Source organism: Oryctolagus cuniculus, chromosome 15, assembly GCF_051225735.1.
Source record: "Oryctolagus cuniculus isolate XC-2025 breed Fujian yellow rabbit chromosome 15, ASM5122573v1, whole genome shotgun sequence".
Taxonomy (NCBI): domain Eukaryota; kingdom Metazoa; phylum Chordata; class Mammalia; order Lagomorpha; family Leporidae; genus Oryctolagus; species Oryctolagus cuniculus.
Genome location: NC_142881.1, coordinates 83,582,530 through 83,607,107, shown reverse-complemented (window position 1 = coordinate 83,607,107; position 24,578 = coordinate 83,582,530). Strand labels below are relative to the sequence as shown.

The 24,578-nt window shown below is 40.9% G+C and overlaps 1 long non-coding RNA gene across 9 annotated transcripts in view; it reads right to left on the bottom strand.

The window, feature by feature from the left end:
* Nucleotides 1-24,578, bottom strand: part of LOC149122132 (uncharacterized) — a 163,309-nt gene that overhangs the window by 118,356 nt on the left and 20,375 nt on the right. The window contains exon 4 of one of the 9 annotated variants that reach the window (XR_016221799.1): nucleotides 14,195-15,799. The exons of the other annotated variants lie outside the window; for them this stretch is intronic. This is a non-coding gene — a long non-coding RNA (uncharacterized LOC149122132). Of the gene's footprint in view, nucleotides 1-14,194; nucleotides 15,800-24,578 lie in introns of those variants that run through there. 9 annotated transcript variants of the gene reach the window in all.

Genomic DNA, 24,578 nt, shown 5'->3' with positions numbered 1-24,578 from the left:
GGACAGCAATCGTGAACTGAGAACAAGTTTCTTAGAACACTGATCATCATATGCTCACTGTCTCTACATTTATACCCATGACATAGATGAAGATGTTAGACAGTTGAGACTAAAATAATCTGTTTTATTTGCCCAGGACTCTGCTCTCAGGCAGAAGGGCACCTGTGAAAGCCTTAAAGGTTGGGAAAGTTCCCCTATGACAACCGTACATCTCAGGCTCATCTCTCCTCACTCTTCCCACTGGGCCTAACCCAGCTAAACAGAACACGAATAGCCAAACAGAATCAATAGCCTACACTACTCATGGGCACCAGGAAATCCTGCCCAAATCGAGGGCCTGCCTGCCACAGGCCAGTCAGGTGTATTTTTCCCATAATCTCCAATACATGTCTTCCATGTGGCCTCTGACTTGTTTCAAACAGCTGCTTGGATCAGAGTGCTGTTGGGGATCCTATGCACTTGCTTATTCTAACTGATACTGGCACCTACTCTCATGCTCCCAAGAAGCTGCTGAGGCTTGACTTCAAATGATAGAAAGCATTTCAGTCCACAACACTGGTGCCAGCCTTTAGGTCACTACCAAGAGACTGCCACTGCCATGCTTCTTCCACTAAATCACTGATGCATTCTTGTTTTTTTGTTTTTTTAGTTTTTTTAACTTTTATTTAATGAATATAAATTTCCAAAGTATGGCTTATGGATTACAATGGCTTCCCCCCCCAATAACGTCCCTCCCACCTGCAACCCTCCCCTTTCCCACTCCCTCTCCCCTTCCATTCACATCAAGATTCATTTTCGATTCTCTTTATATACAGAAGATCAGTTTAGCATACATTAAGTAAAGATTTCAACAGTTTGCTCCCACACAGAAACATAAAGTGAAAAATAATAGATGATTTTTTAAATGATGATGAAATCAGATCAGACCTATTGTCATGTTTAATCCCAGTGAGAGTCAAGTTGGGAATTGATAATTTCTTCTTTTTTTTTTTTTTTACAGAAGATCAGTTTAGTATACATTAAGTAAAGATTTCAACAGTTTGCACCCCCATAGAAACACAAAGTGAAATATATATACTGTTTGAGTACTCGTTATAGCATTAAGTCTCAATGTACAGCACATTAAGGAAAGAGATCCTACATGAGGAGTAAGTGCACAGTGACTCCTGTTGTTGACTTTACCAATTGACACTCCTGTTTATGGCATCAGTAATCTCCCTATGCACCAGTCATGAGTTTCCAAGGCTATGGAAGCCCCTTGAGTTCTCTGACTCCTATCTTGTTTAGACAAGTTCATAGTCAAAGTGGAGGTTCTCTCCTCCCTTCAGAGAAAGGTACCTCCTTCTTTGAAGACCTGTTCTTTCCACTGGGATCTCACTCACAGAGATCTTTCATTTAGGTTTTTTTTTTTTTTTTTTTGTTTTGTTTTGTTTTGTTTTGTTTTGTTTTGTTTTGTGTTGTGTTGTTTGCCAGGGTGTCTTGGCTTTCCATGCCTGAAATACTCTCATGGGCTTTTCAGCCAGATCCGAATGCCTTTAGGGCTGATTCTGAGGCCAGAGTGCTGTTTAGGACATCCACCATTCTATGAGTCTGCTGAGTATCTCACTTCGCATGTTGGATCACTCTCCCCTTTATTTATTCTATCGGTTAGTATTAGCAGGTACTAGACTTGTTTATGTGCTCCCTTTGACTCTTAGTCCTTTCATTATGATCAATTGTGAACAGAAATTGATCACTTGGACTAGTGAGATGGCATTGGTACATGCCACCTTGATGGGATTGAATTGGAATCCCCTGGTATGTTTCTAACTCTACCATTTGGGGCAAGTCAGCTTGAGCATGTCCCAAATTGTACATCTCTTCCCTCTTATTCCCACTCTTATGTTTAACAGGGATCACATTTCAGTTAAATTTCAACACTTAAGAATAACTGTGTATTAATTACAGAATTAAACCAGTCATATTAAGTATAACAGACAAAAAAAAAAAACTACTAAGAGGGATAATATATTAAGTTGTTCATTAACAGTCAGGGCTATGCTGATCAAGTCACCGTTTCTCATAGTGTCGATTTCACTTCAAGAGGTTTCCTTTTTGGTGTTCAGTCAGTTGTCACCGATCAGGGAGAACATATGGTATTTGTCCCTTTGGGACTGGCTTGTTTCACTCAGCATGATGTGTTCCATGCTGAGTGATGCATTCTCCTAAGTATCCCTGCATCTACAAGGTGTCAGGCGTGTGCTAGTCTCTGGATTCTGTGGTGACTCTCCTCAGCAATGTCAAAGCCCCTGCCCTCAGGGAAGCTGCATTCCAATCAGATAAGGAGAGGATTAACACAATTATCCTCAGGGGATATGTTCCAAGACTTCCCCAGTGGATGCCTGAAACTTCAGATAGTTTAATAACCTGTATAGGTTTTCATAACTGAGACTAATATGGCTATGCAGTGACTAACAGGAGGGTAGTTTATACAATGTGGATACACTAGACAAAGGGATGATTCACTTCCCAGGCAAGACAGAGGATGATGGTGTGAGATCCTATTGTACTACTCATGGCAGTGTACAATTTAAAACTTACAAATTGGTTCTTTGCACAATTCTTCCTTTAATATTTTTGGACTGCTGTTGAGTATAAGTAACTGAAACATCAGAAAGCTAAACCACAGGTAAGGAGGGACTACAGTAAATAATAATTACAGATTTGGGCAAATACCATGAAGAAATTAAGAAGGATGATAAATTCAACAGGAGATATTTATCTGAACTGGAGGATGGGAATGAGCCAGTCATTCTAGCAGCTCTGACTTGGAGCTTTTCTAGCTGAGCTAAAATTTCTCATGCCCTATAAACAAAACTGAACCTTAAGGTCAGATTGAGAATCCTGACCTTGGCCAAGTGCTGCTCTTTGTTCCGCTTTCTCATTGAGTTCAAAGGTTATTGCTGCTGAGAGAACTGTCATGAGGAAGTAACCAAACGATTGAAATAAGCATGAAGAGGGGTCATCCTACAATTCCCTCAACAACTGCTCTCACACTTTGGAAACAATCACATGAGAGCTATCATCATTACAGTCTACCCACAGATTCCAACAGGATTTCTGGATAAGGCCCAGGAATCTGAATTTTTAACATGCAATCCCAAGTGATTTTGATGTAAGTGGTCCATGGGCTGTATATTGAGAAACAGTGCTCAGAAAGCGGAAAAATTATGTTAACATTAGGTAAATTATTAGTATTACAATGCTTTGGGGGAATGGCAAAGAGCTTAGTCGAGAGCATAGGACCTGGAGTCTTGAAAATACAATTCAAGTCTTTGCTCTGTGTACTGTGACTTCAGCCTCAGCTTTTTTATTTGTAAAATAGAGCAAAGAAAGATATCTGTCCCATTGTGAAGACAAAGGGGAATAATGTTTTATTGTGAAGATACAATGAGATTCTGTCTCAAGGCATTTAGCTAGGGTCTGGCACATGTTAAGTATTCAAGAAATGGATATTCTTGATGATGGTGGTGGTAGTGGTGGTGGGATTGCAGGAGGAATACTTAAACCCACATTTGGTTTCAAACAAGCATTGCTCATTTTGGATGTATTGTATGTTTCCCAGAGGAAGCACGTTCCCACTGAAGCTTCCAGTCTGGAAAGAAAGGGCTAAGGAATGACAGGACAGAAAACAAAGACATGAGGCATTGTCCAGAGTCCAAATGTTGCAGAAAATGACAGATTACACTTAGCCTCCCTTGTTCTACAGGGGAAATGCCCAATACCCCCAATGGATGCCTGAAAGCATGGGTAATATCAAACTTATATATGCAAGACTGTTTTTTTCACATATATATATATATATATGCCTCTAATAAAGTTAAATTTATAATTTAAGTACAATTAAGAGATTAATAATGGCTAGTAAGAAAATATAACAATTATCACAATAAACTGCAATAAAAGTTATATGCATATTCTCTCTCTCAAAATGCTTTAATTCTGCATTGCACTTCAGTAATATTTTCAGATCATAGTTGCCCTAAGTTATGGAAAGTACAAAAAGCAAAGCTGAAAGTAATGAAGACTACTGTAGCCAAAACCAGACAGAATCATCACATGGACTGTGTTGTCTGCCAAGCACTAAGTTCCTTCTCTCTTAGTCTAAAGAGCCTTGTTTGGGGACAGCTGTTTAGCCTAATGGTTAAGAAACATCCATGTGCCTGGGTTCAGTTCTCAGTTTTGGCTCCCAACTCCAGCTTCCTACCACAGCAGATCTTGGGGAATAGCTCACATGATGGGGTCCTGCCACCCCTGAAAGAGACCTGGATGCAGTTCCTGGCTCCTGGCTTCACCTTGGTCCAAGCCAGGTTATTATAGGGATTTGGAGGGAAACCATGGGAATGCAGACCCTGAAGCAGGCCTGATAACCAGAGTTGGAGGTCAGGGCTGGTCAGGGAATCAGCTTTCTGATCAAGCTTCAGAACTCCTGTTGGAGTTTTTGGGACAGAACTTCTGCCGCCTGTGGGTCAGGCCAGTTAGTGCCTGGGGGACATGTGTGTCACAGTGGGAAAAAGTCTTCTCAATAAAAAACCCAGAGGCAACACAACAGAGAGGTATGAAAAGAAATGTCAGTGTCCTCATGATGCTTTTGAGCTTTTAGCTATTTGTTGATAATATTTTGATCTTTTGAATCTATTTCTATCTGAGTCAATTCTATTCCCTGAATTCCACCTTACAGAAACCACTAAATCCCATCCCCATTTGTTTTAACCTAAACTATATTCCCACCTAATATAGGAAGTATAGAGAATGAAAACAACAAAGAAGCAAACGCACAGTTAAGCTCTTGCATATCACAAACTTTGTACAAGCACCTGTGTGTATGCACACTCATAGATTTACGTGTCCTCCACACCTAGACATAGATTTAAGATGTTTTCACACCAAAATACACTTACCTTTTAATTCTGTTGTCCACATTTTCAAGTGTCTGTGTGTGTGTTTGTGTGTGTGTGTGTGTAAGAAGTTGAGCAGAAAATATTTAAATTTTCAGTTAAGGCTGACATTGTGGCATAGTGGGTTAAGCCCTTTCTTGCAATACCATCATCCCATATGTGAGGACAAGTTTGAGTTCCAGCTGTTCTGCTTCTGATCTAGCTCTCTGCTAATTAGTGCTTGGGAAGACACTGAAAGGCAGCTCAAGTACTGTGGTCCCTGAGAGCTTCATTGGAAAAATCAGATGGATTCTTAGCTCTGGTCAGTCAGGCCCTGCCCTGGCTATTGCAGCCATTTATGAATGAGCCAGCAGATAGAAGCTTTTTAATAAATTTTCATTTCAGCTTCTCAACAAACTAGAGAAAAAAATCATAACCCATAGGGTTGCAACCAGCTGGGGAATAAACTAGTGGATGGAAGATCTAATGATCTCTCTCTGAAATTCTTTCAAATAAAAATAAATCTTAAAAAAATCATTACCCACAATGACAGATACTAAGTTGCATTCAATGAAGAGAAAGATTTGGTTAGTGTTCTTACTGATGGAACTCAAGCGCAGTTGACTGGACTTCAACACTCAGACTTTGACACCAGCAGGGACTGTGCCAGGCCAATGCCAGAAGCCTGGAACTCCATCCAGGTTTCCCACATGGGTGCAAGGACCCAATTCCTTGGGCCATCTTCTGACTGCTTTCCAAGACACATTAGCAGAGAGCTGGATCAGAAGTGGAGCAGCCAAGACTCAAATCAGCACTCCAAATATGGGATGCCAGCTTAGCCCTCTGGGAAACCAAGCTGGCCCACAGAATGAAGAACTTTAAGTAATTTTGAAGAATTGATCTTGGAAAAAAAATTTTAAAAATGTGACACTTGAGTTTGACTAAGGATTGCACACTCACAGACAGACATGGAAACTTCTCTACAGCCCATGTCTGGAGGAGGTTAAGGATGGAATAGGGGCAGGGTTGCTGCTGCCTGTTTCAGTTGGGTAAAGAGGGAATAAATAAAGGCCTTTGGCTTCTTACATTTATGACTCGATGTGATCCTGTGGCAACAGATAAATAAGGAATGAATATAGCTCCTTTGCAGTAAATATCTCAGCAGTTCAGTAATATCAATGTTCAAGGTCATTACTTCCTCTACATTCTTCCCTGGCCCACCTTAACACTGGCCAAGCTGCACAGCTATAAGAAATCCCAGAGACTGCACATCAGTCTTGGTCTCCCCTAAATCCTACCCTCCACAGTCTAACTGCAGCTCTTCTCTTTAACCCTGTCCCCTAGATTCAACTATACCACTCTTGAACCTAGCCAGAATGGCTACAGATCCCAGCATGGCTCTTGCTCAAAATGGATGAAGACAAACACACAGGCCATGAACCCCTATCCTAGGTGGACTGGGAGTCCCAAACACAAGGAGCCACCAATGCAAGAGTAGTGTCAGCCACTTCTCAGAGGGAACCAGCTCAAGGTTCCTGCCCAGGTAGAGCCATCACCTGCCAGTGGCAGGGCTGTAATAAAAGGTTCTAGACCAAGCAGGAAGGCATCCCCAGAGCCTCTCACACCTGACACAAAGCCCCTGATCTTTCAGATATGAAACCACAATCAAGGACTGCTAAATCTGGAGGCAATTTCCCCACTCCTCTTTGGGATGGCATTCCAAGACTTGGGGACCAATTGTGGCCAAACACAAAGAAGGGATGACAAGGAGGGTACTTTATCTGCGTCTGCATGTCATTCTATATGGAGCAGTCCTATCCTCCTCTGTTCAAGCCAAGACCTTGGGAGCTGGAGCCTAGGCATTGCTATCATGGATTGGGCCTTCTTGTTCTTTCTTCCACATGTCACCAACTAAAATGATTTGGGGAAGTTAAGCCTTCACCTGCCAAGATGGCATCCCATATGGGCACCAGTTTGAACCCCAGCTGCTCTATTTCCAATCCAGCTGCTAATGCTTCTGGAAAAGCAGAAGATGGTCCAAGTACTTTAATCCCTGCCACCCATGTGGCAGACCTGAAAGAAGCTCCTAGCTCCTGACTTCAGTCTGGCCCAGCCCTGGCTTTTTGTGGCCAACTGGGGAGTGAACCAAGGGATGGAAGATCCCTGTGTCTTCCTTTCTCTCTGTAACTCTGCCTTTCAAATAAACAAATCTTTTAAAAAATTTTCTTTAAGAATGATTTTGACTGCTTTGCTGTGGCCAATGGATATGAGAACAAGTAGGTGAATATGCTTTTACAAAACTCTATAAATTGCCTATGATTCAAGCTATTGATATGCCTAAGTTAGAGCCATTTTTTCCAGCTGAGAATAACAACAAAATCTGAGGCATGCCTTTCTGCAGCTGGGAGATGGAAAGGGAGGAAAGAGAGCTGAAATATTTGTTAATCACCCTTTTGGTACCAGGCACTTGACAGATGCTTTATATTGATTATTGCATATAATCCTCCCAAAGACACCTGTGATATAGGATTAATTATTTCTGGCCGGCGCCATGGCTCAATAGGCTAATCCTCCGCCTGCGGTGCCAGCACCCCGGGTTCTAGTCCCTGTCAGGGCACTGGATTCTGTCCCGGTTGTCCCTCTTCCAGGCCAGCTCTCTGCTGTGGCCCGGGAGTGCAGTGGAGGATGGCCCAAGTGCTTGGGCCCTGCACCCCATGGGAGACCAGAAGCACCTGGCTCCTGGCTTCGGATCAGTACGGTGCGCCAGCCGTGGCAGCCATTGGAGGGTGAACCAACGGCAAAGGAAGACCTTTCTCTCTGTCTCTCTCTCACACTGTTCACTCTGCCTGTCAAAAATAAATAAATAAAAAATAAATAAATAGGATTAATTATTTCCATGTGCATATGAAAAAAATGTGGCTCAAGGAGCTACTGTTGCCTGCTCAAATCACAGAGCTTATGAGAAGCAGCAGCAACCCTCAAATCAAGTTCTGATTTCCAAATGCCTACACTGAGAGGTCTTTTACATATGAGGAGACTTCAGAAAGTTCTTGAAAAGAAGAGAATTAAAAGATAAGTTTATTTTGGTGCAAAAAAAACTGTTAAAATTCATAGGTTTTTTTCATAATACACACTTTCCATGGACTTATTTGAAGTCCTCTTGTATGTAATGCACACACACACACACACACATTTGCATACCTGAACACATGCAGGCACCCACTTGGATGTACACACAGAGGTAAAAGCACAAATGGATGGAGTTTCGTGTATGCATGGCTGGCCACATACACATCCTCTCCAGACTAACCAATGAGAACACAGAATGTTTAAGCTCTTCATCTCCCAAAGTATTCATGGAAGTGGTTCCGTTTAGATTACTCAATACCAGAAAAATGAGGTAAAGTGGACAAGGCATCCCTCCATCAGCACCATCCTGGACTCTTGGCACTAAGCTAGGAACTGGCTCAGAGGTTTCAAGGAGCTTTGTTCCGTCTACCTGCTGGAAAGTAGAGTCTAAACCTACAGCCAGTTAGAGGTTTTTCCGAGAGCTCTGCCTACAGCTTCTTAGCCTCTCGAATGTCCTAATGCCTGTCTCAGGAGGGTGCACTTGATCTGAGTGCAGGTGCTGAATTAAGGTGAGGACACTGAGGTTAAGAACAAAGAAGAGCACGGCAGGCCTGAGGCTCCTTCAGCCCTGGCATGGAGTAGGAACTCAGTAGATATTTGTTAATTGACTAACAAGGAAGAACTCCAGTGGCAAATTCACTTCTGTGTGGATATGTTTTATATATTTCAAGCCTGCTACTGCACAAAGACAACATTCACAACCAGTCTGTCCTTAAATTATCTTCTTTGCCAAGGAGGGGAAGACAGAAGTCAGTAGTATAGTTGCTTCTGCCACTTTCCAGACAGCATAGGCATCCTTGAGCTAATCCACCTGCTACCTCCCACAAGCCTGCCAGGCCCCAGGGCCCAGCAGCAGACTGTAGACACCAGCACCCACCTAGCCAAGGCTCTGTCCCATCTCCCCCCTCCTCAGACTGCTGCCTCCCTCCCAAGCTCTGTCCATCTGGCTATCCATCTCAACTCCTTAAAGCTTCAGAGGTATCACTCTCTGCTCACATCTGACTGTCTTGTCATCATTTATAGCATCTGAAGAGAAACTTCTGATTCAGCACTGACCCCTCAACTCATTGAAAAGGCTTTCAAGCAGGCATGTGAGCACAGCAGGCTAAGTCATGGCATGGAACATTCACATCCCACACAGAAGTGCAAGTTCAAGTCCTGGCTACTTGGCTTCCCATCCAGCTTCCTGCTAATGCAAATCTGGGAGGTAGCAGAAGGACCAAATATTTGGGCCCTGGCCCCCACATGGCAAATCTGATGGAGTTCCAGGCTCCTGGATTCAGCAGTGGCCACCCTTGGCTGTTACAGGCATTTGGAGAGTGAACCAGAGAATGAAAGATCTTTCTCTCGCCATCTCCCTTTCACTCTGCCTTTCAAGTAGATGAAAATAAATTTAAAAATAAAGAATAAAAAGGCTCTTTCCTATTCCCAACCAGAATCTCAGATCTCCAAACATGTTACAGGCTAAGGGATGAATATGCACATGAACACATGAACACACACACACACACACACACACGGAAGGAGACAAGAGTCTTCCCCACATCCCAGTTGCAAAGGGGCCACATGCACTCCCACTCCTCAGCAGCTGTACTCCATGATGATGCTTCCAATTTAAACGTCAGTATAATTTTCCCTGATAAATATACAGCTCCCTGCCCCTTCTCCATCAGTGACTGTAGCTGTAACCACGGTAACAAAATCCAGGTGCAGCAGCACAACCACCATCTCTATGAGGATGGAGGGAAAGCAAAAGGAATGACACGGTCACAGGAGCCTGAGACTCCTGCGCAGCAGAGACCAGGAACACTCACGTGTACTTAAGGGGCAAAATAAGCCTCTTGCCAGCAGGAGCACTCTTGTACCTATCCTTCTACCTCTGCTCCATCTGGTGAATTTAGCTACAAGAAATGGTTAGCTTCAAGAACAAAATTATCAAATCTGGTGGCTGACTTGCCTAAAGCCAGAATCTCATTCTGGACAATGGATTCCAGAATGTTTGAGCTTATTTTTCCAAATGAGTAAAAGCCAGTCTCTCTCTCTCTCTCTCTCTCTCTCTCTCTCTCTCTCTCTCTCTCTCACACACACACACACACACACACAGAGGGGAGGGTGCAAAAGCCGAGGCAGAGGAATGGAAGGAGAAATGCGAGAAAATATTAAGGAACTTCCACTCTTTGATCACCAGGCCCAGTGCTAGTGCTTTACAAATGTCAAACTTAATAATTACAATAGCCATGCTCTGGTGTGTGTGGTGCCAGTGTATGCATCTACGTGCAGGTGCACATGTTTGCATGGCTATGTGTGTGTACCATACGTACACAAAGATGTTCCATAACTTGACTCAATCATTGTAGTTTTCAGAGCTAGGCATGCTCAATGGTAGCTTCTTTTCATTACACCATGTTTTTTCCCCAAGGGAATCTCAAGGATTGCCAGATCCAGTCAATAAACACATAAATAAGTGCATAAGTAAGCAATTTCAGTGTAATTTCAATGGCATACAAGACACAGCACAACTTAAGAGGAGCAAACAGAAAATCACATCTGTTGAGTCTATGCTATGGGCCAGAGGCTGCACCAGACACTCCCCATGGCGCAATGCTCAGCTTATTGTAGGCCCTGCACAGTTTGTGTGACCAAAAGCAGGAGTCCTCTTGCTGGAGGCACATAAGGAGCCCACTGACCACCAGAAGTCCTGGGCACCTTTAAAGAGGTAGGAAAATCCTCTAGAGGACCACGAATAAAAGCAGCCAGAAATAAGGCATGGAGAAGAACCCCGCCAGGCCTGGCAGACATTCCCAGAGAGAACGCTTGCTTTGACTTGGTGGGACCCCTGATCTGCACCTTGGCACCTTCTTGCTCTCTCTCCGACACAGTGACTCCCATTCACTGTCCCCTCTTAGCTTTTGACTTTCAACTGCGCCTGTGCTATTTTTTTATTAACCACATTGACCTCAACCAGTTTGGTTTCTAACTCTATTACTGACTTATAATTGAAACTCCACTCTGCGGACTGAGACCTAATCATCCCTACCTTTGAACAATTCCTCCAAGATCAACTTGGTCATGCCCAGGGCTCAGGCTCTGCCACCTGCTGTGTACTGCTGTGTACTGATTCATCTTGACACTTCAAGAACAGGATGTTAAATGCAACTTTTTTTTTTTTTTTTTAGATTTACCAGCAAAGCTAAGGCTTTCAATTTGAGAGGAATTAAGTGGGGAGAGGTCTCCAATAACTAAAGCCAAACAAGGGACCAATAACAGAGCTCCATTACAATTAGAAGTTTGTACAGATGTTTTATTATTTAAAGATTTATTTTATTTAAACAAAAGACAGGGTTATAGAGAGAGGTAGAGACAGAGATAGAGAGGTCTTCCATCCACTAGTTCACTCCCCAAATGGCCGGAATGGCTGGAGCTGAGCCGATCTGAAGCCAGAAGCTTCTTCTGGGTTTCTCTCATGGATGCAGGGGCCCAGGTACTTGGCCATCCTCCACTGCTTTCTCAGGTGCATTAGCAGGGAGCTGGATTGGAAGTGGGGCAGCAAGGACTCAAACCTGTGCCCATATGGGATGCCAGTGCTGCCGGCCAGGGCTTTAACCTGCTGTGCCACAGTGCCAGCCCCTGTACAGATAGTTTAAACTTTTAGGGGTCAGGGCTATAGCACAGTGTGCTAAGCCTCTGCCTGTGGCGCCAGCATTCATTATGGGCGCCAGTTTGTGCCCCAGCTGATCTTCTTCTGATTCAGCTCTCTGCTATGCCCTGGGAAAGCAGTAGAAGATGGCTCAAGTGCTTAGGTCCCCACACCCACGTGGGAGACCTTGGAGGAAGCTCCTGGCTCCTGATTTTGGATAGGCCCAGCTTCAGTCATTGTGGCCATTTGGGGAGTGAATCAGTGATTGAAGACTTCTCTCTCTCCCCCTCTGTCTGTAAATCTCCCTCTCAAATAAATAAAATATTTTTAAAAATGAATAAATTAAACTTTTATTTTGAGATAATTATAGATTCTTAGGCAATTCTAAGTAATAATAAATATCCACAATGATGGATAAAGACAAAGACCTCCACTTTCAATACTGAAAAGAATTAGAAGAAAATTAACAAGCATATAGAAGACTTGAACAATGCTGTCCACCAGCTAGACTTAACAGACCTCTTAGAGACCTACATCAATCTTAGAGTGCATGTACTTACTGAATGAACATGAGACAGTCTCAAGGACGGACTGTATGTCAGGCAATAAGACAAGTCTTAGTAAACGTAGAAGGATGGAAATCATACGGAATGGAATGGAATGAGATAAGAACGGGATGAAGTTAGGAATCAATACATAAGGAAATGTAGGATATTCACAAATATATAGGCATTAAAGCAAACACTCTTAAATAATCAACGGATCAAAGGAGAAAATCAACAGGGAAATTAGAAAATGTTTTGAGATAGATGAAAATGAAGAAACAATATACTAAAATTTAGGGGATTCAGCAAAAGCAAAACAAGTGCTCTGAAGATATTTTATTTATTATCTGTAACACACATAATATTTGCACTTATGGAGCACAGTGTTATATTTTGACACAGGTACAATGTATAATAAAATGATAATAAAATTAAGATAAGTATCATCTCCATCTCCTCAAATACCATGATTTCTATGTGCTGGGGATCTTTCAACCCCTATTTTGAAATGTAAAATTAATTGTCATAGACTATGATTATCCTATTGTGCTACTGAACGTGAGAACCACTTTCTAACCACCCGAGATGTATTGTGGTACCTCTTATCCACCTTCTCTCTGTCCTTGCCTTCCCCTACTCTTTCTAAACTCTAACGACTCCTATGCTACTCTTCACATGTATGTGATCAACTTCCCTCAGTGAGTGAAGGGCACATGGTATTTGTCTTTCTCCGTCTGGTTTATTTCACTTCACACAGGTCTATCTGTTGCCTCACGTGACACAACTTAAATCTTTTTTTCTGGCTAAACAAGATTCCAATGTGTTTATGTACCACGTGTTTTTATCCATTCACCCATCAATGGGCATCTTGGTTACTGTAAACAGTGCTGCAATAAACACAGGGCTTTGGTTATCTCTGATATATAATCACCCCATTTCCTTTGATATAATGTTTTTTTTTCAAAGCTGAAAGCCAACTTTTTATTTATCCAACATTTCAGTTATGGGCTCACCACAGACATTTCTTCTGTACAAAACTGATGAAGTCATCTTTCACAACCAAAACATGTTAATACAGTCTCAAGTTATTCCTTCAAGAAATATATTTTATTGGCCCTAATAAACCAAGATTATAAAACATTATTTTAGGTTTTACCAAAAAAAGAAACTGGCCTCTGAAGAATCCCCAAATAAAGCTGGGGCACCAAATAGAAGACAATGATACAACACATTATATAATTTTAAGAAAGAAAAGTCTGAGATGAGGTGTCTAAGAAGGACCCTAAAATAAAGCTGGGACATCCAACAGTTCTCATAGTTAAAGATAATGAAAGATAAAATATCTTGCAGATTACAGAAAGAAAGTAAACATAGTTGCTTCAGTATTATAGCTAAGTGGGCTGGCGCTGTGGCTTATGGGGCAAAGTCGCCACCTGCAGCGCCAGCATCCCACATGGGCGCCGGCTCAAGTCCCCTGCTGCTCCACCTCTGATCTAGCTCTCCACTATGGCTTGGGAAAGCAGTGGAAGATGGCCCGCCCAAGTCCTTTGGCCCCTGCACCCATGCAGGAAACCCGGAAGAAGCTCCTGTCTCCTGACTTCAGATCAGCACAGCTCCAGCCAATGCAACCAACCAGGGAATGAACCAGCAGATGAAGACCTCTCTTTCTCTCTCTCTGCCTCTCCCTCTCTGTGTAACTCTGCCTTTCAAATAAGTAAATAAATCTTTTTTAAAAATATTATAGCTAAGTATAAGGAGAAAAAATTATCTGCTAAGAACTGAAGTACAAGCTAGGCTTCTCATAGGTTGCCAGATTTGAATTTATAATACCTTGTGTGATCTAAAAAAGTTCAAGGATATTATCTATGTTAAAGTTGAATGGCATGATCAGATGACCCACAAGACCAACAATGGCCAATACTGGGCTGAGCCAAAGCCAGAAGCCAGAAATGCCATCCATATCTCCCACATGGTGACAAGAACACAATCACTTCAGCCATCCATTATTGTTGTGTCCCAGCTCTACATCAACAGGAAGCTGGAGTCAGTAGCCAGAGTCAGGTATTGAACCAAAATACTCCAATGTGGGATGCTGGTGTCTTAACCACTCATTTACTTTATAGAGCTTTTAATAAACAAAAAACTAAATCTCTCAGAATCTATGACATTCTGTACTTGCCAAAACCTATTACAGCTAGGGCCTAGAACAGTACCTGGCACATAACAAACAAAAAAATCCATGCAATAACATTCTGCTGGTATGATGGATAGAATAATGGGCTCCAAAGGATTGCATGTCCTGACATCTGTGAGTATATTATCTTCTATGGTAAAAATAACTTTACAGATATATTTAAGAACCTTGCAATGGAGGATTATCCAGGTGAGCACAACGTTATCATAGGGGACCTTGAAAGTGGAAGAGGAAGCAGAAGATAATCTGAGGGAGATCTAATTACAAAAGAATGGTCAAAGAGATGTAACACTCTGTCTTTGAAGATGGATGAAGGAGGCAAAAAGCCAAGGAATATACAAAGGGCCTCTAAGAGCTTGAAAAGGTAAGAAAACAGATTTTCCTCTAAAAATCTAAATAAGAACATACCCTGTTGATTTTGGTCCAGTGAGGTCCAAACTCATTTATGACTTCTTAGATCTACAGAGCTATAAAATAATGTTTTATTGTTTAAGTCACTAATTTTTGGTGGTTTTCACTTAACAGCAATCAGAAAACACAAGTTGGGTAACAGAAATAGAGAAAAGCCTAGTAATAATAAATGCTGTAAAGAAGATATAAAGGGTAAACATGAACTCAGGTAACCTATGCCTAGTATCTAAATGTGTGATCTTACAGAGGGTAACTAAGAAAGGCCACTCTGAAGTGACAGTGGAGCAAAAGAGTGAAACAAGTGACAAAGCAAGCCAAGTGAGTTTCTGTGGGACCAGGCAGAGGAAACACCACGACCACAGCTCTGAGGCAAGGGCATGTTTATATGATTAAGCAACACAAGGAGGCCAGCATTGCTGGAGCACAGTGAACTCTGAGTTATAACTTTATACAGACACTAAAGATGTACTGTGCGAAAATGGTGGTATATTCAGTGATAAGGATATTACTGAAAAGACTTCATGATAAATAAGTATGCAACAATTTAGAAAATAAATGAAATCTCATATAAATGACACTGTAAGTAAAGCAAGCATACTTACAGTTTAGTGAGGTTAAATTTTCTTGCTACAGGATTCAAATTCAACTTTACTTGTGAGTATTTAAACTTACATAACTTCACATGGTATTAAATACAATATTTATTATAATAGCAAGTGGACACACTGTTTTGAAAAAGGTATTTAGACCCCAAACCTGTGCTTTTTCTTCAAAGCTAAAATACAAACAAAAAGTGACAACTTAAAAATTGTATTTGCTAACTAGAATTACACAGTTCAAGCATATTCACTTTTTGGTACTCACAAATTAAAAATAGAAACAAGCATGAACTTTAACTCCAAGTTCCCTTATCAAATTTCCAGGGCAGATTAAAAATCATGTCCTCTATTTGCTTCTTCCTTCGCACCTTCAATACAATAGAGAGGATTAAAGCTGAAGGTTAGTTCATTGCAAAAATCTAACAAATGTGATAAACCTCTGATGAGATTGATCAAAAAGTCACAAACTAAATTCAGGAATAAAGTAAGGAATATCATAGTAGATAACATACACCTAAAAATATATGGTTAATAAATACATTTATGGCAAATTTAAAAATTTAGATGCAATGGACAAATTTCTAGATAATTAAATTCCAGTTCAAAAAGAAAGGAAGGTGTTTGGCATAGCTGTTAAAATGCTCACCTCCCACATCAGAGTGCCCGATGTAGCACCAGCTCTGGCTCCGGATTTCAGCCTACTGCCAATGTAGACCCAGGGGGCAAGTGATGGCTCAAGTGACATGATCCCTGAGACCCACATGGGAGACCTGGATGGGTTCCTGGGTCCTAGCTGGCCTTGTCCAGCTCTGTTTGTTGTGAGCATTTGGGAAGAGAACAAGCAAATAGGAGCTCTCTGTCTCACTGGGCCTGTCAAATTTTTAAAAAATTTAAAACATTTTTCAAAAAATAGGAAATATGCGGCCAGCACTGTGGCACAGTGGGTCAAACTGCTGCCTGTGGTGCCGGCATCACATATGGGCTCCAGTCCGAGGCCCGGCTGCCCTGCCTCTGATCCAGCTCCCTACTAATGCTCCTGGGAAAGTCTTTGAGCCTGTGTACCCACATCAGAGACCCGGATGAAGCCCTGGCTCCTGCCTGGCCCAGACCATGTTGTGGCTATTTGGGGAGTGAACCAGCAGACAGACGACCCCCCCCCTTCCTCTCTGCAATTGCCTTTCAAATAAAATAGATAAATCTTTAAAAAAAAAAAAAAACAGAAAATAGGAATAGTCCAATGATCATTGCAGAAATCTAATCAACCATAGAAAACTTTCCCACAAAGAAAATTCAGCCCTAAAGGACTTAAAAGTCCTACCAAACATTCAAGAAAGGGACACAAAACTACTATAAGACAAGAAAAGAATTATTCACCAAGTTATTTTATGAATTTTAAGAAATACATTATAGACAAAATTTTAAAAGTTTTGTCCTGGAGATCAGGAGGTAAAAAAAGATGTTAGCTCTCCCTACTTTTTTTCAACAATGTATGGAAGGCCCAAATGGTGAAAAAAGACAAAGACATCAAAAATGAAGAAAAGACAAAACAAAAATGTCATAATTCAGATTATAATGGTAGATATTCCCAAACAATTAAGATTTAAATTAAAATTAGTAAGTCTAGTAAAGCTACTGGAAGCAAGACCAAAGGCTTCTTGCATTCCTAGGATGCCAGTAAGAGGAAAAAATGACTAGAAAATTCAGATGAAAATACACAGAGCTAAGAATATATAAGGGTATCTCAAAAAGTACATGGAAATGGAACTAAAATAAAAATTCATGTTGGTGCCCAAAATTTTTGAAATTCATGCATGTAAGGGCTCTTCAAAAAGTAACAGCAGTACATATTATGAAGAAATACATACATGGATTACACTTTTTTGAACTAACATAAAGCTTTATCTTTTAATTCCATTTTTCCAAAGTACCCTCATATAAGGCCTACTTAAAGAACAAGAAAGGATGACCTGGGAAATAAAAGAGTATCTTTATGATCTCTGGGTAGGAAAGTTCCTTAAGTACAACATAAAAGCGCAAAAACTCCCTTCAACTTTAATAACTTCAACTACGTTAAAATGAAGAAAACTATATCCAAACATCATAAAGAAAAAACACAGTGCTAGAGTTGGAAACGATATTTTTGTTTTATACAACTGAAATGGTCTAGTCTCCATAAATGGAACTTCTAAAACCTAGTAAGACAGACTACTCAGTTAAAAACAAAACAGCACACTAAAGTTTGAAATCAGATGCTCAGAAAAGATATTCAAATTGCAATAACTACAGGAAAAGGTTCTCAACTCCATTCATAGTGAAGGAAATGCAAATCAAAACCCTCTGATTAGTAGAAATTAAGTCTGACAAAAGTTAGAGTGAATGGGACTCCAGAACCATGGAACTCTAATGCTATATACCTTTACCATGGTTATTTCACTGTGAGTATTTACCCGTTCTTTCTAATAAGGCAAAAAGATTTCTAGTTATGGAAAAAATCCCACCCATAAGTCACACTTTTTGTTTTAGCTCTTATGTTCCTAACACTTCTAGTAAAATCATAAATGATAAAAAGCATTTTATAAAAGAGTGTGTTTTACTATTTGGATAGCCATCACATTGTTTTATCAAATCAGTATTTGTCTATCCATAATTTTCACTAAATCATAGTTCTAGTCCTTAAAGTCAGGGTGCCCCACTTTGAGAATCATTTGGGGAACTTCTTTTTTATAGCAAACATTTTTAGTTCAGTACTTTTAAGTATACTGTGTTACCCTCCTATTGGGCATGCATACTTTTTTATACTTCCAACACTCAAATGCATTGCAAGGTTCCCTGCTCAGCAGTTTATTTAGGTTGCTTTCTCTTTTTCTTGGTCGTGAAATGTCAAGTTGTTTAGAATTCAGAATTAGACTCACACTTGTCTGTATAGAAAGTTTTGAAATTTGTTTTCTAAAATACAAGTTTCATTCAGTAGCTCACATTCTCTTTCCTTATTTCAGGTATCAGCAAAACTTTTCCATTAGGGTCAGATAGTGATTAGTATAAAAAGTCATAACTATTTAACAATGCTGTTGAGCACAAAAAGCCATAGATGATTAATGGCAGTAAGGAACTGTAGTGTTTAAAAAAAATTTACAAACACAGGTGGCTAGCAGACTGTGGTTTACCTCCTTTGCTTTATATTTTTAACAATAAGCAGATGCTTACTCCCAGATGTGTCACCTTGTATCACTAATCCATTTAACCAGAACTTGACAAAGATCTAAGTTTCTCGTATGTAAAAGAGGACACTCAAGGTCAATGCTCAAACCTAAGAAATAATTATAAAGAAATAGTATGCATAAAATGCATACATCACGATCATTACTTAAGTATTATTTATAATAAAGAACTGGAAACAATTTTACAGGAATTTTCATTTTTAAAAAGTAAACTAGTGATAATTCTGCAAATAAACTCGATTCAGAAAAGGCAGATGGGGTATTTTCCTAAGTGTAAGAAGGTAACGGAAACAATGCCTAGGACTTTGTATCATGGGGAAAACATCTCAAAGAAGTAATAATGGAAATAGCAAGATCTAATAGTCCATGGGACTTTTTGCATTTGAAATTCTATTAAGTTTGTTGAAGAAAATTACTATGAAGGAAAATTGCAGCTAGTCTTAGAAGTCCAGCAGATAGCTGTTAGGTTGTCATCCATTTATAGTACATCAACACTGATCTTCAACAGTAATTATGGCTATTAAAATGCTCTTATGTAGGGGTCAGTGCTGTGGTATGGCAGGTTACATCATGGCCTGCAGTGCCAACATCCCATGTGAGCACTGTTTTCAGTCCCAGCTGCTCCACTTCTGATCCAGCTCCCTGTGATGCACCCAGGAAAGCTGCAGAAGATGGCCAGGGGGCCCTGGGCCTGTGCACCTATGTGGGAGATCTGGAGGAGACTCCTGGCTCCCGGCTTCAGCCTGGCACAGCCCTGAATGCTGCAGCCATTGGGGAGTGAACCAGCAGATGCAGGAACTCTGTCTTTTCTTCTCTCTCTTTGCAAACTATCTTTCAAACAAATAATAATTTTAAATATGCTCTTATGTAATGTTTCATTTGATTTATAAGAATTTCATAAGTAATGATTTCTCCAATAAAATACTCAGCCATTTCCAAGACTGTTTCAAATAACTCCAAACTTGAAAAGAGATGAAGAATTAAGCCATTCTCACTTTAAAAAATTCTCAAGAATGTATAAAAATATTCACCCTACAGAGGCCGGTGCTGTGGTGTAGCAGGTAAAGCCACTGCCTGCTATATGGGTGCTGGTTTGAGTCCCAGCTGCTCCACTTCCGACCCAGCTCTCTGCTATGGCTTGGGAAAGCAGCGGAAGATGGCCCAAGTCTCTGGGCCATTGCACCCGCCTGGGAGACCTGGAAGAAGCTCCTGGCTTCAGCCACCTGGCCATCTGGGGAGTGAACCAGCGGACAGAAGACCCTCCCCCCCGCCCACCACCTGTCTGCAACTCTACCTTTCAAATACATAAATAAATAAATCTTTTAAAAAATACTCTCTCCTACAGTATGAAATTTCCACCTTTCATAAGAGCTATCTTTTTTTTTTTAACAAAGGAATATGTGCTCAACATCTAAAACTCATCTTCCCTGATTAATTCATTAATTAAATGGCATCAGTGAGGAGAGTCTTACCCCAAGAAAACTTTCACACGAAGTTCTTTTTGGTCCTTGAGATTGTCTTCAATGTTGTAATTTCCACATCAAACCAAAAACGTCTTTTTCCTGGATTTTCTACATTATAATTAACCATTACCACATTACCAATATTTAGTTCATTCCATTTTAAAATGGTTCTAGCTCATGGTAGAAGATCCTTTACATTCATTTCTAGAGTACCACTTTCCGGATATTCATCATACTGGATATGATAAATAATGTCTTCATCAGCAGCAACAGAGTAGACATACAGGGTACACTGTCCAATTTGTTTATGTTCTCTTTGGAATTATGATTTCTATTTCCATTAGTCCTTGTATAAGAACTGCCATTCTTCAGTGGAGTTTTGCCACATGAATGTCCATCAGAAGCTCTAGTAACACTGTATATGTGCTTCAAACCAAGCACCAAGGCCGACATCTCTGGCACCCACCAATTCATTTACCTTATATAGTCCAATGCCAGGATCAATAAGATAGACACGAGTTGATGTGGATGGTTGACTGGAAGATCCCACTCTTGAAGTTTTCTTGACTTTAGGTGGACTATTAGAACATGGGTTGACTTGTATATCAGTCTGTTTAGATGTGCTAGGAAGATCAGAGTCTGGGCAAACTAGTAGCTGAATAATATTCAGTCCAGCATCATAGTCAAATAAAGTATATCCAAACCCGCTCGCGCAGCTCCTCGATCGTAGCTTCACGAGAAACGTCCTTGATGGTGCGTGTCTGGGAGCCGTCCACGGTTCGAACCTGGATCCACATCTTGGCACGGGAGAGAGGGGTGGGGGCGGCCCCCTTTGTCACCCCCTCTGCTCGGGACGCTGCGCCCCGCCTGGCCCAAGGGCGCGCAAGGGAGAGCAAGAGCGACTACAGCCGGGCCTGACAGGCAGCTACGACTCCCAGACCTAGCACCCACCCTGCAGAGCCGAGGAGGGAAAACCCGCACCAGCGCGAGGAGCTACTGCAGCCTCCGCCTTACAAATAGGAAGAAGCCACTGGCAGAATGTTGATATCATGTTGTTCCTTGCTGGAATATTTGGTGGTTATACATTCAGTTTGCTGAGGAACATCTATGCTGTTTTTGTTTTTCTGAGATTTAATTATTTAATTGAAAGAGTCAGAGAGGGAGAAACAGAGAGAGAAAAAGATCTTCCATCCACTGGTCCACTCCCCAGGTATCTGCGACAGCCAGGGCAGAGCCAGGCCAATGCAACGAGCTTCTGGGTCCCCAACACGGGTGACAGGCCCAAGTACTCAGGCCATGTTCTGCTACCATTACCAGGACTAGATCAGCAGTGGGACAGCTGGGACACGAACCAGCACCCGTATAGGATGCTGGCATCTCAGGCAGTGGCTCTACCTGCTATATCACAATGCCAACCCCACATCTCTACTGTTTTCCACAGGAAATTTTATAGCTGTAAATGTTTATACTAAAGCATAAAGATATCATATCAATAAAACTAAACTTTCACCTTAAAAAACTAAACAGAGAATTAAATCTAAAGCAAACAGGAGGAAAAATAAAGATTAAAACTGACATAAACAGAATAGAAAAAATTCAGATATCCAAGGAAACCAAAAGTTGATTACTTAAAAAAAATCAGTGAAGCATATAAACATAATTAGAAAAAGAAAACAGAAAAAAATCTTAAATTAGTAAAGATCAGAAATGAAAGGGACATTACCACCCTTACAAAAATTCAAAATATTACAGAACACTATGGAAATATCACATGCTAATAAGTTAGACAACTTAGATAAAGTGGATAAATTCATAGAAATACACAACTACTAAAAACTTACTCAAATAGAAATATAAAATCTTAATATACCTATAACAAAAAAACTATATTAATAATTAAATTTAAAAGTCCCATGAAGAAAAGTCCAGGACTAGATGTCTTTGTTGGTAAATGCCCCCAAACATTTATAGGATAATTAATTCACTAACCCCTGCAAAATGTAGATGAAGGGAAAATATTCCATCTTATTCCAGGATACCAGTATTTCACTGATGCCAAAATAAAATATATCACAAATAAAACTACAAATAAATATCACCCATAAATATAGATGTAAAAGGGGCTGGCACTTTGGCATAGTGGGTAGAACCACTGCCTATGGTGTCAGCATCTCATGTGGGTGAGAGTTCAAGTCCCAGCTGCTCCTCTTCTAACCCAGCTCTCATCTATGGTCTGGGAAGGCAGTGGAAGATGGCCCAGGTGCTTGTGCTCCTGCACCCACGTGGGAGGCTTAGAAGAAGCCCCTGACTCCTGGCTTTGCATTGCTCAGCTCCAAATGTTGTGGCCATTTGGGGAGTGAACCAGAGGGTGGAAGACCATTCCCTCTGTCTCTCCCTCTCTGTCTATAACCCTACCTCTTAAATAAATTAAGTCTTAAACAATATAGAGAGAATGTAAAATTCCTCAACAAAACACTACCAAACAGAATACAGAAGCATAATAAAAGGATTATGTGTGTGAGCAACAGATTTATCCCAGGAATGAAAGGGTAGTTAGCATGAAAAAAATCTATTAATGCAGTAAATCATGTTAATAGAATAAGAAACAAATCCACAGATCAACTTTATAGAAAGAAAAAAGTATTTGAGAACACTTAATGCCCTTTGTGATAAAAAAAAATTCAACAAACTAGGAATGGAAGATAAACTCAATTTTGACAATGGATAAATATGAAAAACCCACAGCTACCATGATATCTAAGTAGTAAAAACTGAAAGCTTTCCTTCCATGACCAGGAAAAATACAAGTATTTTTGCTCTCGCCACTTCTATTCAACATTATATTGTAGGCTTTAGACAGGGTAATTGAAAACGCAATATAAAGGGAAAAAAGGCAACTTCTTTGGAAAAGAAGTAAAATTATCTGTATTCTCACACAGCATGATCTTAAGTAGAGAAAAATCCTAGGCAATCCATAAGAAACTAATAAACATGTTCAACAAGGCTGCAAGATAAAAGAGCAATACACCAAAATGAACTGTATTTCTACTGTTAGCAATGAACAAATAATGAAGAAAACAATTCCATTTATAATTGCTATCAAAATATAAGAATAAAATTTTCAAAAGGATTTCAACATAGAAACCTAAAATCTGCAAAACATAATTGTAAAAAATTAAATACCTACAAAAATGGAGAAACACATTGTGTTCCTGAGTTGGAAAATGTAATATTGTTAATATAATACTCCCCAAAGTTTTAGAAAGATAAACATTTTAAGTCCTACAAAAATTCAAGCTGCCTCTTCTTCAGAAGTTGATGTAGATACTGTAAAATTCATATGGAAATATAAGGGGCCCAGTATAGAAAAACAATATTGAAAATGAAGGATAATCAGTTCTCTCCTATGGCCTGGGAAAACAACAGAATATGGCCCAAAGCCTTGGGCCCCTGCACCCACATGGGAAGACCCAGAGGAAGAAGCTCCTGGATCATGGCTTTGGATTGGTGCAGCTCCGGCTGTTGCGGCCAATTGTTGAGTGAACCAGAGGATGGAAGCCCTCTCTCTCGGCCTCTTCTCTCTCTGTGTAACTATGACTTTCAAATAAATAAATAAATCTTTTTAAAAAAAGAAAATGAAGAATAATGTTAAAAGACATTTCCTGGGCCGGCGCTGCGGCTCACTAGGCTAATCCTCCGCCTAGCGGCGCCGGCACGCAGGGTTCTAGTCCTGGTTGGGGCGCCGGATTCTGTCCCGGTTGCCCCTCTTCCAGGCCAGCCCTCTGCTGTGGCCAGGGAGTGCAGTGGAGGATGGCCCAGGTGCTTGGGCCCTGCACCCCATGGGAGACCAGGAAAAGCACCTGGCTCCTGGCTCCTGCCATCGGATCAGCGCGGTGCGCCGGCCGCAGCGCGCCGGCCGCGGTGGCCATTGGAGGGTGAACCAACAGCAAAGGAAGACCTTTCTCTTCTCTCTCTCACTGTCCACTCTGCCTGTCAAAAAAAAAAAAAAAAAAACAAAAAACATTTCCTGGGGCCGGCGCCGTGGATTACTTGGTTAATCCTCTGCCTGCAGGGCCTGCATCCCATGTGAGTGCTGGGTTCTAGTTCCGGTTGCTCCTCTTCCAGTCCAGCTCTCTGCTGTGGCCTAGGACGGCAGTGGAGGATGGCCCAAGTGCTTGGGCCCCTGTACCCTCATGGGAGACCAGGAAGAAGCTCCTGGCTCCTGTCTTCAGATTGGCACAGCACTGGCCATAGCGGCCATTTGGGGAGTGAACCAATGGAAGGAAGACCTTTCTCTCTGTCTCTCTCTCCCTCACTGTCTATAACTCTACATGTCAAATAAGAAAAATTATTTAAAAAGAATTTTAAAAAGACACATTTCCTAACATCAAAACACTGTGGTACTACCATAAGGACAGATATATATTTTATATTTATTTTTATATATTATATATTATTTTAATTAT